The sequence below is a fragment of the Gymnoscopelus braueri genome (genome assembly GCF_963280865.1).
Source record: "Gymnoscopelus braueri genome assembly, chromosome: 17".
Classification (NCBI taxonomy): Eukaryota; Metazoa; Chordata; class Actinopteri; order Myctophiformes; family Myctophidae; genus Gymnoscopelus; species Gymnoscopelus braueri.
The window spans coordinates 43503308-43522149 of NC_137617.1; the positions used below are offsets into that span (position 1 = coordinate 43503308).

Sequence of the window (18842 nt, forward strand, 5' to 3'; positions counted from 1 at the left end):
ACAGTAGTGCAGGAACAAACCCTCAAAAAGAGCCTTAGTTTTTGAGATACCCCTACCCGGGGTAGAACAAAATGGGACATAGTTTTTTTTTTCATATCTTTAAGATGTCCCCTTCATGAAATGGATTGTCCCAAGTTTTACTTTTACTGCAAAAGTCATGACATTGATCCATGGAGTGACTCACCACAAAAACGCCTACCCTGAAAGAGGGACTTCCAAGTAAATCCTGTCATTTTCAACCTGCTGGTTCTTTTTACATCATCAGATGGTCTACAGGTAGTGTCCCTACATCTCAAAACAATCAGAATGCCAATATTTGGTTCTATTGTGAATCAGCAGCCTTTTATACAAGGCCTTAAATAGGCGGAAATAGCAAAAGGTTGACTTTTCTGAGCAATATTCACTTGTAATTTTGGTCCTATTAATCAATACTTAGAATCACTGTATTTAATGTCGCTATCCTAAATATTGCATGCACGTTGTCGTGGTTATTGGTTTTGGTATTTTGAATCTATTAAATCGTCTAGTTCCAAGGTGTTGTTTTAAATATGGTTACCCACTAGGCTACTGCTCTAGAACAACTCAGAATAAACTTCATAGTCACATCAAACAATTAGACCTATCGGTGTAAAAGATAATTAGTTTTAGTGTGATGCTCTCAACATTACTGTTACAGGAGGAGAGAATAGAGGATGGAACACACACAGAACAGTTCAAATAACAGGAAGACACAGTCAAATCAAAGATACAAAGTTTACAATATCAGTGTTTGAAGTGCATGGAACCTAAAATATACAGTAGGGACTGGGACCCTCAAATAACCTACTTTTGTGATAACAGTTTTTTGGTTGGTTTCTCCACTTACTATTCATATGTGTCTGTCAATAAATCAAGTGTGTCAAGTGTATACATTTAAAAGAGGACAAAGGTAGGATGGCATTTCTGGAAACGTTGCTTTATTGTATTAAGTGACATTCATTACAAATGTGGTTATTTTGCTCTAAAAAGATACAACAATCGAAAGATTCAAAATCCAAAGTTGTAAAGAGTTAGGAAAAATGAAAACAAGTTGTGCTTGTTCTAACTCAAGTTTTGCTTTGAGTTGTATCAAAATCGAAACCTTTTCTTTTTCTTTTACTTTTCTGCTATAGATTATTCCCCCAGATAATTACTTTAAGAGCAGATCGTTCCTGCCGCTTTTCTTTAGGACATTATTCATAATCTCCTTAAGTTTTTGGGGATCAGGTTTGCTGTACTTCTGCCAGAGCAGATCGGAGATAGTACGCCGACCGATATCCTTGTTTTCGTTTTCCAGCTCATCCTGTGTGAGAGGATTGTTGTCTGGAAAGTTGCTACGATGTCGCAGATTCCACGTACATGCTCCAAACTCGTCGTTGTCCAGGTCAAGCAGAGCTTTAAGGATCAGTTCTTGAATTGACGCCATGGTTGATTCCTGTTACAAACAGACAGTGATGTAAAGTAACTAAGTACATTTACTCAAGTACTGTACTTGAGTAAGTAAAATTCTGTGGTACTTTTACTTTACTGGAGTATTTCAAATGTTCAGTCCTTTTACTTCTACTCCATACATCTCAGAGGCAAATATTATACTTTTACTCCACTACAATTATTTGACAACTTTAGTTACTAGTTACTTTGAAGATTTTGATTACTATTACAAAACATAAATCAACCACTTCAGGCAGCTCCATATAGCCTACATTTCGGCCATTTGAAAATAGACGATCAACAAGCTCACAATGCGTCACGATGCCAAGCATTGTGAGCTTGTAGATCTGCTTTACATTTAAAAAAAACTTGTAAAATGGGACATTCTGCATAATGAGTACTTTTAACTTTTGGTACTTAAGTATATTTTGATGCCAATACTTTTGTACATTTACTCAAGTGCATTTTGAATGCCCGACTTTTACTTGTAACAGAGTATTTATACATTGCAGTATTGACTACCATTGATTCGGTTAAGTAGAATAAAGGTTGTATCAGTTACAAAGTAAAACAAACACATCTGAATAAAGTAAAATGAGAATCAGCTGTGACAACAACCGGATTAGTCCTCAGAGCGGAAGTAGGGGGCGTGGCCAGGAATACTGTGTATACTTAGGGTTATACAGGTTTATAGGTCTACTAGTATATGAAATCTATCTTTTTTACTGTGACTGATCAATGGGATTTTCTTTTTATAAAGAATGATATTCTTTATTTTGTATTTCTTTTTTTGCATTCATTTGATTAGGATTATCATTATTACTATTATATTTTATATTGTATTTACTATTATGTTTTATTATAGGCCTGTCATGTAAAGCTGAATTTGATGATAACTCTGACAAATTATATATATATACATATATATATATATATATATATATATATATATATATATACACACACACACACACACACGCACGCACGCACGCACGCACGCGCACATACACACACACACACACACACACACACACACACACACACACACACACACACACACACACACACACACACACACACACACACACACACACACACACATTAGGATTAGGATTAGGATTTGGGAGAAGCCAGGAGAAATTCACAAAATTCACCAGAATTACATCTACCGTGTTAAAAGGTTTCTGGGGGTGGACCCCCAGGCCCCCCGCTTGGGGGATGTGGTCAGTGCACGCAATCATACATTTTTAGGTAATTGAATGGTTATTATTAAAGATGGGTTTTACATTGCTTCAGTCATCAAATCAATTTCTGTGGCCTAATTTTAGCGTTTTAATGGATGAAATTGTACCCATCATTCCTTGATTCTCACAGTCCAAATATTGCAATGTTTATTTTATTGTTAGTACCCCCCTGGATCTCCTGGATTCTGACAGTCCAACATCGTCCATGTTAACATTGATGACACTTTAACTCCTCTCATAAACGTAATGCAACAATAGACTAAAAATCACAACGTGATAAATGTGTTATTTAGTCACTCACTACTAGCCTACTATTTTACCTTCATGAATTGAGTCGTTGGTCTCCAATCCATGATATATATTTTTTATTTTTTTGTATTTATTTGAATATGATTGTATTATTATTACTATTATATGTTTTATATAGGCTACTATTATTTTAATGTTGTTTTATGCGTTTTCTTTTCTTTTTCTGCTTTATTGTTAAATGAGTTGTAATTGTAATTGTATTCTTGCTCTGTAAAGCACTTTTCGCTGCATTTCATGTCATGAAAGGTACTATAGCCTACAATGAAAGGTGCTATACAAATAAAGTTTATTATTATTATTATTATTATTATTATTATTATTATTATTATTATTATTATTATTATTATTATTATTATTATATTAGCCAACTATGAAGCACGAATGAAGCAACACCTTGGGTGCGTTCGAAAATACAGCACTGAGCGCACTGGCCAATACAAACTAATAGGCGAGTGTGCTCCGGTGCGTAATTTTCGAACGCGCCCCTTGTTGAAGAAACAAACAATAAATCACGCACATCCACTCACTAAAAAGCAGGTGCTGAGGTCAGAATCCAAAAAGCCTACCGGCTTGTTGAGAAATCATTACGCTCGCAGCCAGCCACGGACACAACCTGCGCGATTGCTAGATAATTAACAGCTACCCTTACGCAAGCTGTAATTATTTTCTATATCCTACTACATTCAAATCGTTTTCAGACCCAAATATAGTGCTTTTGTTATCATTGGCTACGTTTATGCTTGTCATTCATGCATACAAATTATTATGTCCGTTATTTTTATCAGATGTCCGATACAATGAAATCATTCCAGACACGGGGACAGACAGTTTAAAATCCTAGCACTTTTAAAAAAATATATTTATTTATTGTATATATATATATATATATATATATATATATATATATATATATATATATATATATATATATATTTATATACACACACACACACACACACACACACACACACACACACACACACACACACACACACACACACACACACACACACACACACACACACACACACACACACACACACACACACACACACACACACACACATCTTTGATCTTTGGGCTATTTATAATTTTTCAGAGTTATCATCAAATTCAGCTTTACATGACAGATAGGCCTATAAAACATGTAGGCCTATATGCAAAAAAAAATTGAATGTTTCACAGAGACTTACGTTGTGTGTTTGTGTTGAAGAAACCGAACCAGGATGTCTTTACTGATGTGTCTGTCATGAACAAATCAAACACACATCGTCCATGTTAACATTGATGACACTTTAACTCCTCTCTCATAAAACTAATGCAACAATAGACTAAAAATCACAACGTGATACATGTGTTAATTTGTCACTTGAATAAATATAGCCTAGAGATACTGCAACACTTTACAAATATGCAATAAGGTACAAGATCATCATCCAGATTAACATTCACGGTGCTTCAACTCCTATACAAATTAAATAAAATAAAAAGGGAAGATATTAGTTTAGCTCAATAGATGGCAAGTTTAGTCAACTGTAACTGTGTTACATGAAACAGAGTATGACACTCACCTTTCTGGAGGAAATAATAAATGTAAGGAGATGAGGATGTGGAGGACTTTTAAAAGAGAGCAGAATGGGGAGGGGCTGAAGTAGGTTGTTAGAACTTTACTCCCTAACCCTAAAGAGTGAAGTGTGAACAACCTACTTCAGCCCCTCCCCCTTCTGATCCCTTTTAAAAGTCCTCGACATTCTCATCTCCCTGCCTTTATTATTTCCTCCAGACAGGTGAGTGTCATACTCTGTTTCATGTAACACAATTAGAATAAGAATTTCTAATCTTCCCTTTTTTATTTAATTTAATTTGTATAGGAGTTGAAGCACCATGAATGTTAATATGGATGATGATCTTGTACTTTATTGCATATTATTAGTAAAGTGTTTCAGTATCTCTAGGCTATGTATTAAAGTGACAAAATAACACATTTATCACGTTGTGATTTTTAGTCTATTGTTGCATTACTTCTATGAGAGATGAGTTAAAGTGTCATCAATGTTAACATGGATGATGTGTTTGATTTGTTCATGACAGACACATCAGAGGACATCCTGGTTCGGTTTCTTCAACACAAACACACACCGTAAGTCTCTGTAGCATTCTAATGTTTTGTGAATATATACATGTTTTATAGGCCTATCTGTCATGTAAAGCGGAATTTGAAGATAACTCTGAAAATGTATAAATAGCCTAATATATATATATATATATATATATATATATATATATATATATATATATATATATATATATATATATATATATATATATATATATCGTCTAATATGGTCTAATAAGCAGTTGCTAGGCTCCACTGTAGCTATGGCATTTCCCCATTGAAATGAATGGGATTTTAAATCAATTTAAAGTGAAATATCTCTGAAGTACAATTGTTTAAAAAAAAAATCAAATGGTAGCTGATATGTCCTAAGTAGGCCGAACGTTGTAGAGTTGGAACAGAGTTTGTTGGTAAAATAATGAAGGACTAGTTTGCCGTCAAAAAACGGGTGGAATGGGTGGAAAATCCCAGTCATTTCAATGGGGAAATTCAAAGTGAAATATCTCTAAAAATTGAATTCAGATCAAAAATTGAAATGGTAGCCGACATGTCCTAAGTAGGCCGAAGTTGTAGAGTTGGAACGGAGTTTTGCAGCTAAAAGTATGAAGGACTAGTTAGAGGTCAAAAAACGAAAATAATTGATTTTTAGGCAATTAAAAGTGAAATATCTCTAAAAGTACAAATTATTTCAAAAATTCAAATGGTAGCCAACCATGTTGGCTCAAATGGTAGCCAACATGTCCTAAGTAGGCCGTTCTAGAGTTGGAACAGAGTTTCTAGCTAAAAGTATAATTTCCCCATTGAAATGAATGGGATTTTTTTAGCAATTCAAAGTGAAATATCTCTAAAAATTAAATTAATATCAAACATTCAAATGGTAGCCGACATGTCCTAAGTAGGCCGAACGTTGTAGAGTTGGAACGGAATTTGTAGCTAAAAGTATGAAGGAGTAGTTAGGGGCCAAAAAAAATGGGGGGAAGTATAGTATAGTATAGAATAAATAAATAGTGAAGATAACATTAGTGTGATCGCTTTAGCGATCCCACAAATAGTGGCAATAACATTGGTGTGATTCCTTTAGCGATCCCACAATTACAGCTTCATCTTGCATAAGGCTTATTATAGCAATGTGCAGGTTGTGTCCGTGGCGTGCGTAATGATTTCTCAACAAGCCGGTAGGCTTTTTGGATTCTGACCTAACTCTTTTACAAGTCCGGCATTCAAAATGCACTTGAGTAAAAGTACAAAAGTATTGGCATCAAAATATACGCACCAAAAGTTTAAAGTACTCATTATGCAGAATGTCCCATTTTACAGTTTTAAAAAAAATGTAAAGCAGATCTACAAGCTCACAATGCTTCGCATCGCAACGCATTGTGAGCTTGTAGATTGGCTATTTTCAAATGGCCGAAATGTATATGGAACTGAAGTGGTTAATGTATGTTTTGTAATAATAATCTAAATCTACTAGTAACTAAAGTTGTCAAATAATTGTAGTGGAGTAAAAGTAGGCTATAATATTTGCCTCTGAGATGTAGTGGAGTAGAAGTAAAAGGACTGAAAATTTGAAATACTCCAGTAAAGTAAAAGTACCTCAGAATTGTACTTACTCAAGTACAGTACTTGAGTAAATGTACTTAGTTACTTTACATCACTGTCTATTTGTAACAGGAATCAACCATGGCGAATCAAGTTGACAATTTAGAAAGTGTAATTACTGCTCTGTCTGCGCTGGACTACAAGGAGCTTGGACAATTCAAGGTGTCTCTGCGACATCCTGGCAACTTTCCAGACGCGACTCCAATCAGTAAGGAAGAGCAGGCCAGGTGGATGCACATGCTGGGGGACAAAGACAAGAATATCATCGTCCTTCTGCTCTGGCTGAAGTACCTCGATGAGCCCATGAAACTTGAGCAGATTTTGAACAAAATTCTAAGGAAAATTAAGAATGAGAGGGAGGATGTAGGAACTTGGGAGGGGGCGATGGAGCAGGGGTATGGGATCGAGCCGATCGAGCCGATCGACTCCTTACCCTGAAATGGATTGTTGTATCTCTTTAGAGCAAAGTAACCACATTTGTAATGAAAGTTCACAGACCGTTACTTAATACAATAAAGCAAAGTTTCCAGAAATGTCATCCATACCCTTGTCCTTTTTGAAATGTATACACTTGACACACTTAATTTATTGGCAGAAACATATGAATAGTATAGAGAAGCCAACCAAAAACAAAGTAGGTTATTTGAAGGTCCCAGTCCTTACTGTATATTTTAGGTTCCATGCACTTCAAACACTGATAGTGTATACTGGATCAGACTTTGTATCTTTGATTTGACTGTGTCTTCCTGTTATTTGACCTGTTCTGTGTGTGTTCCTTTCACAACATGCATGCAATATATAGGATAGCGGACATTAAATACAGTGATTATAAGTATTGATTTAGGACCAAAATGACAAGTGAATATTGCTCAGAAAAGTAAACTTTAGCTATTTCCGCCTATTTAAGGCCTTATATAAAAGGCCTTATATAAAAAGCTGCTGATTCACAATAGAATCAAATATTGGCATTCTGATTGTTTTGGGATGTAGGGACACTACCTGTATGTAGACCATCTGTGCAAGTATAATGTAAAAATAACCAGCAGGTAGAAAATTACAGGATTTAGTTGGAACTCCCTCTTTCAGGGTAGACGTTTTTTTGCCTATGTGGTGAGTCACTTCATGGACCAATTTCATGACTTTTGCAGTAAAAAGTAAAACTTGGGACAATCCATTTCATGAAGGGGACATCTTAAAGATATGAAAAAAAAACGATGTCCCGTTTTGTTCTACCCCGGATAGGGGTAGCCTGGTAATGCAAATGAGATTTCCGGAAGGGGGATGGTTTACCAGGCTAGGATAGGGGTATCTCAAAAACTAAGGCTCTTTTTGAGGGTTTGTTCCTGCACTACATGGCCACATGAAGTCCCAAGAGTCCCAGAGGGAGACCTGTTCTTGACAGAGTTGACAGCAGGGTGCAACACAAACCACAAGTTACAACAAGTATCCAAGCACACTGACATAAAGCCAGCATGTAGGGTAAGAGCAGGGGTGGGCAACTTTGATGATGGAGAGGGCCACTATATTTCCACACTCACTCCAGAGGGCCACATTGCATATACTGTCGGGCAGACACCTCTTATCTCCGTATTTTAACATTTTTCGTAAATGAATGCCATACTTAGCCATTCTATGTCACACAAAAGTAGCAAAAAAAAAGCAGATCTAAAAGCTCAAAACACGTCGTTTTTTTTTTGTTGTTGCTATTTTTGAACTGGAATCCTAAAAAGTAACATTTTCATAAACTTTCAAATGCATTTAGTTATGCTAATGTTAACTTTTTGAACTTAAATACAAATAAATTTAATACTGGTCATTAAGTTACTAATATAGATTGAAATAATTAAAGCAGGTCATGTTTGCATGTTTGGAATTGTAACAGCTGAAATCAATAATATTCCGATATTAACCTGTGGGCCACATTAAGTGAAGGTGGGGGCCGCATGTGGCCCATGTACGGCTATAAGAGAGTGAAACCTAGAGACTGAATGCGAGAGGATTTGTGCGTGCGTGCAGTGACGGAAGTAGTACTCACATTTTTTACTTAAGTAAAAGTGTCAATACCACAAGGTAGACAGACTCTGTTAGTAGTAAGTTCGGTATAAAAGATGACTTTAGTAAAAGTACAAAAGTATTGGCATCAAAATGTACTTAAAGTACCAAACGTTATACTCATTGAGCAGAAAATCCCATTTCACAATTAAAAGTGCATCAAAATCTTTAGAAAATAGCAGATCTACAAGCTCATAACGCATCACAATGCAACTCGTTGTGAGCTTGCGGCTATTTTCAAATAGCCAATGTATGTATATTGAGGCTGAAGTGGTTAATGTAGGTTTTGTAATAATAATCATAATCTGCAAAGTAACTAGAAATTAGAAAAGTACAATATTTGACTCTGAGATGTAGTGGAGTAGAAAAGTATTGAACATTGGAAATACTCCAGTAAAGTAAAAATGCCTAAAGATTTTACTTAAGTACAGTACATGAGTAAATGTACTTAGTTACTTTACACCACTGCTCAGTGGAGGTACGGCACGGGAGAAACATGACTGCACACAGGTACATTATGGATGTTGGTGATTGGTTGGATTGGTGGAAGAATGACTGGAGGACCAAACGGTGTTGAGAGGCGGAGTTGAATGCTGATTGAATGATGAATGATGAGTGCATGGACTAGACCTGGGAATGAATGATAGACAAGAGGACAAAAGCAGGAAGAAAACAGAAAACACAGACACAAGTGTATGGGCGGCTGTGGCTCAGGAGGTAGAGCAGGTCGTCCAATGATCCGTGGGTCGGCGGTTCGAATCCCGGCTCCTCCTGACCGCATGTCGAAGTGTCCCTGGGCAAGACACTGAACCCTACATTGCCTCCAATGATTCGGTTGGCGCTCGCTTGCCACCATTGGTGTGTGAATGTGGGAAAAGTGGGGACGCTGGCGTCGACTGTTCGCCGCTCCACCTCCCAATGTCCCCCACCTGTATGAATGAATGAACCATTGGAAAGCGCTTTGAGCACTTGGAAAAGCGCTATAAAAATTTCAGTGCCTGAAAGAAGTCGCTGAAGAGCGCCGAAATAAAGAAGCAGCGGCTGCTGAAGGGGGGCAAAAACGTCAAAACCCAACGGTGAAGCGCCAATAGCAACCATAGACCCCACTCACTGAGAATCAGGCGAAACGCATGGAACACCAGGGTGGTCCAGAGGAGAATCCATAAAAATCCATAAAGAATCCATAAAAAAGAAAAGAAAAACATTAACTTTGACTTTCCTGCAATTACAGTTATGAAGGGAATTAGCTTAAGCTTACACATCATTACATTCTCTCTCTCTCTCTCTCTCTCTCTCGTAGTTTAGGGGGAAGAGGTCCGTGTACGTTCTGGCAGTTGGAAGAGCTGTGTTCATATGGTCCATTGCGTGGTTAGCCATATTTTGTTGGGAAAATGTGATGACAACTGTGGAAATTTAGTGGAAATGATAATATTAAATTCTATTAAAAGAAAGTATAGTCATAATTTACCAAAGAACAAGTAACATGATAGTGAACAAGGAATCTCATGTTTTTCCCCCTTCAATCCACAGACAACTTAGAGAATTGTCAGAAAATAATCTTTAAAACAATTTTGATTAAACTCTTTAAAAGCATCATGATGTTTAAAGGGATTCTACCGTTGCGCCTCAGCCTTAAACGGCCAGTCCAGTGCGTCACAGGGGTAGGGACAGTAAGTGCAGAAGAGAGAACGCTGGACAGTTTAGGCCTTTTATTTATTTCGGTGCAAGTAAAACAGATAGACTGACGTTTCGGTCTTTCGACCTTCCTCAGAGTCATAGGTGGCAGCATCAAGGTAGACAGTTATATACAGAGGTGAGCATGGTGTGCTCTCAATAAACCAATGGTGGATGGCCCTCTGTTTAGTGGTAATTACCTAGTACTGCATGTCACAATCTCAAGGTTGCGCCTATCAGTGATGATTAGGCTTAATTCTGGGCATGTGGACCATTTAGCATATTACAAGATATAGAAAATAGTCTACACATATAATGCCATTGTTAAGGTTAGTTTAAAACAGTGTACAAGTAGAAAAAGGGGCCAAACAATGTTAGGCCAATGCAAAAACACTTTAAATACATTTTGACAAAATTATATTTTAAGACAAAAAACAAGGGAACACTCTCAAGAGTAAAAAGCACACAAAAGCTAAGTCAGGAAACCTCAGGGACCGTCTATAGAAAGCATGAAAGGCTCAGTTCTTCATTTAGACCATTGGGTTCTAGGGTGTCAAGGTTATGGATCCATAATGCTTCTCTGCGAAGCAGTTTATTAATTATGTCTCCACCCCGTGATGAGACTGATTTTTTCTATTCCCCAGAATTTCAGGGATGCTGGAGAGCCATGATTTGCTGATTTATAATGCCTGGCCATGGCATATTCAGGGTTGTTAGTGCGAATAGCAGTTTTGTGCTCGCCTATACGGAGTTTAAGTGGTCTCTTGGTTTGACCAATATATGCCATGATGCATATGCAATGAATCACCGTAGATGAGCTGCAAGCGTTCCTCCTGTATGTAAACTCCACCACTAGGTACTTAACTTTTACCTTGTAGTTTAACAATAATGAAATACATTTTCTAGACCTTACCATCTTTAAAAGTACTGATGGTTTGTTGGACACTACTATCTACCGTAAACCACTCAGTAGGAATACTTTACTAAGAGCGAACAGCAACCATTCTAAACAACTCATTCGGAATATTCCTATTGGCCAATATCTGCGCCTTAGGCGTAACTGCAGCTCTACCACAGATTTTGAATCTAAAGCCACAGAGCTCACCAACCGCTTCACAGAAAGAGGTTATAATCCAGTGGACCTAGACGCAGCATATAACAGAGCCCTAAATACAGACAGAACGTCCCTACTAATAAAAAATCACACCCAGTGTGAAGTGGGCGGTGTGGTCATCACAGTGGTCATCATAGTGATGGAAGCTCACTTCAAAAAAGAAATACATTTATTGAAAATCATTTTTATTGGTAATCATAGTGATGGAAGCTCACTTCCAAAATTTTTTTTTTGCATTTTTGGAAGTCCATAATCTTATTTATAGGTTATTAATGTCATCATGTGTCTCGCTAGCCAATCACAGTGCTGAATAGAGTCAGCCAATAGAGTCAGCCAATCACAGTACAGCTAACTGGGCCAGCTGGGCCAATCACAGTGCAGGAAACTAATACTAATGAGATGTCCCAACCCCACTTATAGGGGCGGCTACACCGCCCAAAAAACCTAAACAGACACCCACTCGGCTCTGTTTCTCAACACAATATTCTCCAGCGGCAGGACTAATTAAGAATGCTTTCCTAAAACATTGGCATGTTTTAAAAAGTGATCCCAAACTTGTTAACATGTGTACTGATCCTCCTCTCTTTTCTTTCAGACGCTCCAGAAGCCTCAGAGACCGTCTTGTCCACTCGGACATGAATACACCCTCCCCCCCTACCTGTCTCCCTAATCCCCCACAGGGTTTCTATAAATGTGGCAACTGCGCCCAATGCTCTAATTCATCTAATGCTAATTTTTTTACCCATCCACGTACAGGTAAAAAATACAAAATATCCTCATTTATAAATTGTAACTCAACCCATGTGGTATATATGCTCAAATGTCCTTGTGGACTGGCATATATTGGTCAAACCAAGAGACCACTTAAACTCCGTATAGGCGAGCACAAAACTGCTATTCGCACTAACAACCCTGAATATGCCATGGCCAGGCATTATAAATCAGCAAATCATGGCTCTCCAGCATCCCTGAAATTCTGGGGAATAGAAAAAATGTCAGTCTCATCACGGGGTGGAGACATAATTAATAAACTGCTTCGCAGAGAAGCATTATGGATCCATAACCTTGACACCCTAGAACCCAATGGTCTAAATGAAGAACTGAGCCTTTCATGCTTTCGGTCCCTGAGGTTTCCTGACTTAGCTTTTGTGTGCTTTTTACTCTTGAGAGTGTTCCCTTGTTTTTTGTGTCTTAAAATATAATTTACTCAAAATGTATTTAAAGTGTTTTTGCATTGGCCTAACACTGTTTTAAACTAACCTTAACAATGGCATTATATGTGTAGACTATTTTCTATATCTTGTAATATGCTAAATGGTCCACATGCCCAGAATTAAGCCTAATCATCACTGATAGGCACAACCTTGAGATTGTGACATGCAGTACTAGGTAATTACCACTAAACAGAGGGCCATCCACCATTGGTTTATTGAGAGCACAGCCCATGCTCACCTCTGTATATAACTGTCTACCTTGATGCTGCCACCTATGACTCTGAGGAAGGTCGAAAGACCGAAACGTCAGTCTATCTGTTTTACTTGCACCGAAATAAATAAAAGGCCTAAACTGTCCGTGTTGCTCCAGCGTTCTCTCTTCAGCATCATGATGTTTGTTGCTGTCAGGCAGAAACCTCCTATCTCCATATTATTAACTTCACTAGGCAAGAAACACACCTTTATGGAAAGTTTAGAGTATTTATTGAATACATAGAATGATAATGGAGGGAGGGGAAAGGGGTTCCGGGGAGGGTCGCAGACCCTGGAGTCTTTGGGGAGGAGGTCGTTAGCGTAGTCGGCACGGCAGCTTGGACGGCCGTTAGCGTAGTCAGCACGGCACGCATGGACTGTTACCCCCAGCAGTAACCTGAGAAGGGAAAGGAAAAGGAGAGAGGGAGAGAGAGACGGAGAGGGACAGAGCAAAGAAGAGTAGTGGTGGAAAACGCAACCTGTGGAGGTGAACAAAGGGGTGGTGGAGGGATGCAGAACGCTACGAGCTTGAAGTACGAATGTACGAAAGCGAGTAAGGGGTTTCTGGGTAGTTCTGAGGTGTATAAATAGTGCCAGGTAGATTGGTAGGTGGGCGGGGTAAAGGTGTGTATCTCTGCCTCCTGAACATCTGTTGTTCCAACGCCATATGGCTGCTCGGTTTTGATAAGCCCCATAAAAAACACGATAACTGGTCTGGACTGGGGAAGCATTCGGAATTGACCGAGTGGCTATCTGATGAGAAAACTGGGGTGTGGAGGAATGACGGAAATAATGGGAGGATGGTTAGATACTCCGGGGCGGGAGCCTGGTGGAACGGAGGTAGGCGTGGTGGTGTTGTGGCCGTGTGGCAAAGCTAGAAAAAGGGGGGGATGAGTGTAGGGGGGGGTTGAAGGAAAGGAGGGAAGGAAGGGAGAGGAGATGGATGGGAGAAATGCGGAAGAAAGGGAGGACGATTAGCTAGGGCTGGCGGTGGTACTCCTGGAAGAGGGTTCCTCCGAAACGGACTGCTAAATCGAGTACCACCGCCATGTAGTCGTCCAACTCCTGTCGCCGGGCTGGGAAAGTGGAGCAGATGACGTCTCGGTATATGCCGAACGCCAGGCTGAACTCTGCAACTGTGAGTGGAGCGGATCGGGTAGGGGTGGAGTTGCGGAGTTGTATTTGAATGCCGCCGCAGTCCAGGAAGCGTGGCTCGGTGTTGCTGTCGGAGGGGCGGAGGAGGGAAGCCAGTTTGACGTGGTTGCCCTGGAGGATCTGGTTGCGGAGGGCAGGTGGGATTGGTTGGGGGTTCCTGGAAATTGCGTTAGCCGGTGGGTCCGCTGGACGGGCTGTGGAGAGAGAAAAGGGGGGGTGTGGATGGGGGGAGGGGTTATTGAGGGGAGGACAGGAAAGAACAGGGGTGGAAAGTGAAGCGATGCCACCGCTGGTTGTGGCAACGGGATTTGACTGGGTGGCATGCTCGAAAGTGGGGGGGAAGGAGAAAACAGGCGGTGCCTGGGAAGCGCTGGTGCCAGGTGTGGCCACGGCAGCGCTTGGGTTTTGGGTGGCAGCAATAGCAGAGGAAAACTGAGTTGGATATGGGGATGGTTGGGTGGGGGGGGTGGGATGAAAGTGCAGCCTGCGGTACAAGGGATGATAACAAAGACAGGAGAGACATGTATCTCTGCCTCCTGAACATCTGTTGTTCCAACGCCATTTCTTGTGTTTTTTCCCCGTAAATTAAAGCCTTACTTGATCATTACAGCACCGCACAAAAGCATCAAAAGTAGCAGATCCATAAGCTCAAAACGTGACGCATTTTGAGCTTTTAAATCTGCAATTTAAATCCTGGAAAGTAACAGTTTTGGACATATGAGGTTTACACCAGACAGAGACGATATAAAAAGCCTGTTTGTTAATCATCCTGCCTTCATGCACGCCTGTGTATTGGGAGTGAATTAGTAGACTACTAGATTAGGCTACATTCATGTTACCAATGAAATAAATAATGTCCTGTGAGATTTGATATTAAGCTTTAAAGCAGAAATGTGAATGTCAGGATTGATGTCAGCTGACAGACTCAATAACCCCTTTGACACCTGAATACTTGAATGTTAAACATTGAAATAGAACCAAAGGCAAAACATTTAAATCTTCTGTCATTCTGATGGAAGGAATTCAGCTGAGATGGTTTAGCAAAGGAAGAGATAGATTGTGAAGTTGTGTTGACAGTGTGTTTACCTACACAACAATATAGAGCAGTGGTTCTCAACCTGTGGGTCGGGAATACACACGTTTCCACAAACAGAGTCTGATTCATTTAAAAAGGGAAAAAATTACGTGGGTTTTGACGTAGGTACGTTCAAACTCACTCATTCATAGGTGTAGAATATATTGCCGGTCAGTCTTTGGCCTATGTGCTAAAGGTCAGGTCAAGGTCTATCTTGCACCTTATCGTCCAACCAGGTGTCCAAGCAGGCAACAGATATGGTAACTGGTTGACATGTACAGTATTCACCTAACAATTGACATGGAGCCGTTTGTTGACACCTTGCAGGTATGCTGGAATCAGCCAGATTAGCTCTATAATGTAATTGTGCATCCCGGTGGGATCCATGTTATATGCAGTCATTCTTCAGCTGCATTGCAAAACTGATGCAAGGTTCAGCACTGGAAATGCATGTGGTTGCAGCATATGGGGGGCTGACAGGCAGGTTCAGTGGTATAAGTCCTGAGTGTATCAGCAGCACTCTTGAAGTGGTTTCTATCAACTGGGCCATTCAGTGCATTGATAGCATTCAAAGCCGTGAAGAGGGACAGCGAGAGAGGCAGAGAGAGATGTTTCCTCCACAATTTAAAGATAAAAAACATATAGCACTTATCTTTTGTGAGATCATCAATAAAGGCATTCTTCCATAATGTCGGTGCAATGGCATTAATTAATTACTTTGTGTGCGTTTGTGTTTTTTGGGGGGGTTTTAGCACACGTGAGCATGAGCATTAATCGGCGTCTATGCCTGGGGTCCCCAGACCCCACTTTGAGTGTGAAAACATGCCAAAAGTACTAAACGGCATCTTTCTCCGTCTGCACGCACACACACACACACACACACACACACACACACACACACACACACACACACACACACACACACACACACACACACACACACACACACACACACACACACACACACACACACACACACACACACACACACACACACACACACACACAGTGAGGCATTATGAGGCATTCTGGAATTCTGAATAAAAGCCAAACATTGATCTCTTTAATCTTCTTAAATCTAATAAATGTGTTTATAAGGAAAATCCCCCTGGCTGTTGCAGACCAGAATAATTTCCTAGGTTTCAGGAGGAAAGACTCTGGAAAACTGGACTCACAAGACAAGGGCTTTGGGGTCTGGTCTGATTGGCCAGATCTCAATGACCTCTACCACTGGACAGAAGTCCAGCTAAAATGGGTATAAAACAACACCGAAGTGCTCATCTCTGATAGACTAATTACAGACCCCAGTGTGGTAGTGGAGGCTACTCTCTCCCACCAGGGAGGGTACATTAGACTACAGGAAGACGCAGCTAGAAGGTTCTGCTTAATATGAAACAGACTGAGGCCAAACAACACTGGCGTGGACTTCGAATTCGATGTACAAAAATGCTGTAATTGGGGAGGATAAAATTCACTATCAAAGCAAGAATGCAAGTATTACCAACCAAGTACAACCTGTCACTCTGGTACCCTGACATCCATAGCCCACTCTGTATAAACCATCATGATTCCGAACAACACCTAGAATCCATTGCACACATCATCAATGGATGTAGTACATATAAAAATGTGTACATTGCTCGCCACGACCGCATTGTCGACATAGTGTCCGATGCAGTCAAAACATTTATGCCATCCAGTGCAGCAATGTACAAACACTCAAGAATGCTACCAGATTGGTTTGGTTTAGCTTGTGATGTCTTTGCTAACACCCCAAATACCCCTGATGTCGTTTTTGTTGACACCTGTCACAAGGAGGTTCTGATTCTGGAGGTGGGCTGTGTCTTTGATCTATACATGAACCAGGCTTACCAAGATAAGCATTATAAGTACCAACTGCTTCTGAAAATCATAACAAACCTTGGGTACAGATGCAGATTCTCTGTACTCATATTTGGAAGCCTGGGCCATGTATATATGCTGACCACGAGTGGCCTAGCAATCGCTGGCATGACAACAAATCAAAGCCAAACAACTTGCGAAATAGACCAATCTCTCTGCTCTCACAATTCTCAAAAATATTAGAAAAACTGTTTGTGACTAGGCTTGACAGTTTCATAGAAAAACACAATTTACTAAGTAATCATCAGTATGGGTTCAGGTCAAACAGGTCCACCTCGATGGCAGTTACAGAACTGGTAGAATCAATATCGACAGCAATTGATAATAATGAATATACAGTGTTTTTTTTTATTGATTTACGAAAAGCATTTGACACGATCGACCATGGTTTGCTATTAAAAAAATGGCAAACCATTTATTAGAGGAACCGCCAATGCATGGTTAAATAGTTATCTTAGCAACAGAAACCAGTATGTACACATGAACAGTGTTGACTCGGACAAACTTAACATCACATACGGAGTCCCACAAGGCTCTGTACTGGGACCCAAACTGTTCATAATGTATATTAATGATATATGTGAAGTATTGAAACATCTAAATTGTGTACTGTTCGCGGATGACACTAGCCTGTATTGCTCAGGAAAACACCTAGAGCAGCTCCTGGATACAGTAGAAAGTGAGCTAAGTATATTTAAATGGTTTGATATCAATAAATTGTCACTAAACGTAAGCAAAACTAAATTTATCATTTTTGGAAATAGGAAAATAGATAAACAGGTCAAAATCAAATTTGATGATGTTGAAATTGATCAAGTTGTTGAGAATACATTTCTGGGAATCACAATTGACAGCAAACTTAATTGGAAATCACACATAAACTCCGTAAGAACTAAATTATCAAAAACAATTGCTATACTGTATAAAATGAAACCAATCTTGGACCAGAACTCACTACTTACTGTATTGCTCTCTCATACTTCCACACATCAGTTATTGTGTGGAAGTATGGGGGAGCAACTATAAATCAAATATCAATCCAATATTTCTACTCAAAAAAAAAGCCATCAGAAGAATTGTCAATCATGCAGAGTACTACACACCTACAAATGCACTTTTTATTCATTCAAACACCCTAAAACTACATGATCTTGTTGACCTTAATACTGCAGCCATAATGTTCAAAGCACATAACCATCTGCTTCCGCGTTGTATCCAGGAGCTGTTTGAGCCAAGAGAGAGTAGGTATAACCTAAGGGGATTTGGTATCTTTAAGGGGACTAAGGCAAGAACAAATAAAAAAGGTAGATGCATAAGTGTCAGAGGGGTAAATCTTTGGAACGGTTTGGACGATGAATTAAAAAAATGTAGTTCCATAAATAAATTTAAAAGAATGTATAAATCTAAAATAATAGATAAATATAGAACATTAATGTAAATTATAAATACTTGAAGGAATGTTAGCTTTGCTAGATTATCTTATAAATTATATCGTAATTACATACTAAGTATGTATTATAAAGTATTATTCCCCGGCGGGAAGTATATACTATAGTATTATATACGGATATTGTAATATGATAATTCAAGAATTCTGTAAGTCTTGTCTTTTGGTTGTTGTGATCACGTTTGTCTTGTTTTTTTTCTCTGTTGTGTTAATTTTCTCTTTTGTCTGTTTTCTCGTTTG

The 18842-nt window shown here is 39.2% G+C and overlaps 1 long non-coding RNA gene across 2 annotated transcripts in view; it reads right to left on the reverse strand.

Annotated features, from left to right (window-relative positions):
• Positions 1-934: 934 nt before the first annotated feature.
• LOC308105332 overlaps positions 935-18842 on the reverse strand; it is a 64924-nt gene continuing 47016 nt past the window's right edge. For both annotated transcript variants that reach the window (XR_013934897.1, XR_013934898.1), the window contains 2 exons: positions 4196-4246; positions 935-1453 (listed from right to left, as the gene is read on the reverse strand). This is a non-coding gene — a long non-coding RNA (uncharacterized lncRNA). The remainder of the gene's footprint in view (positions 1454-4195; positions 4247-18842) is intronic.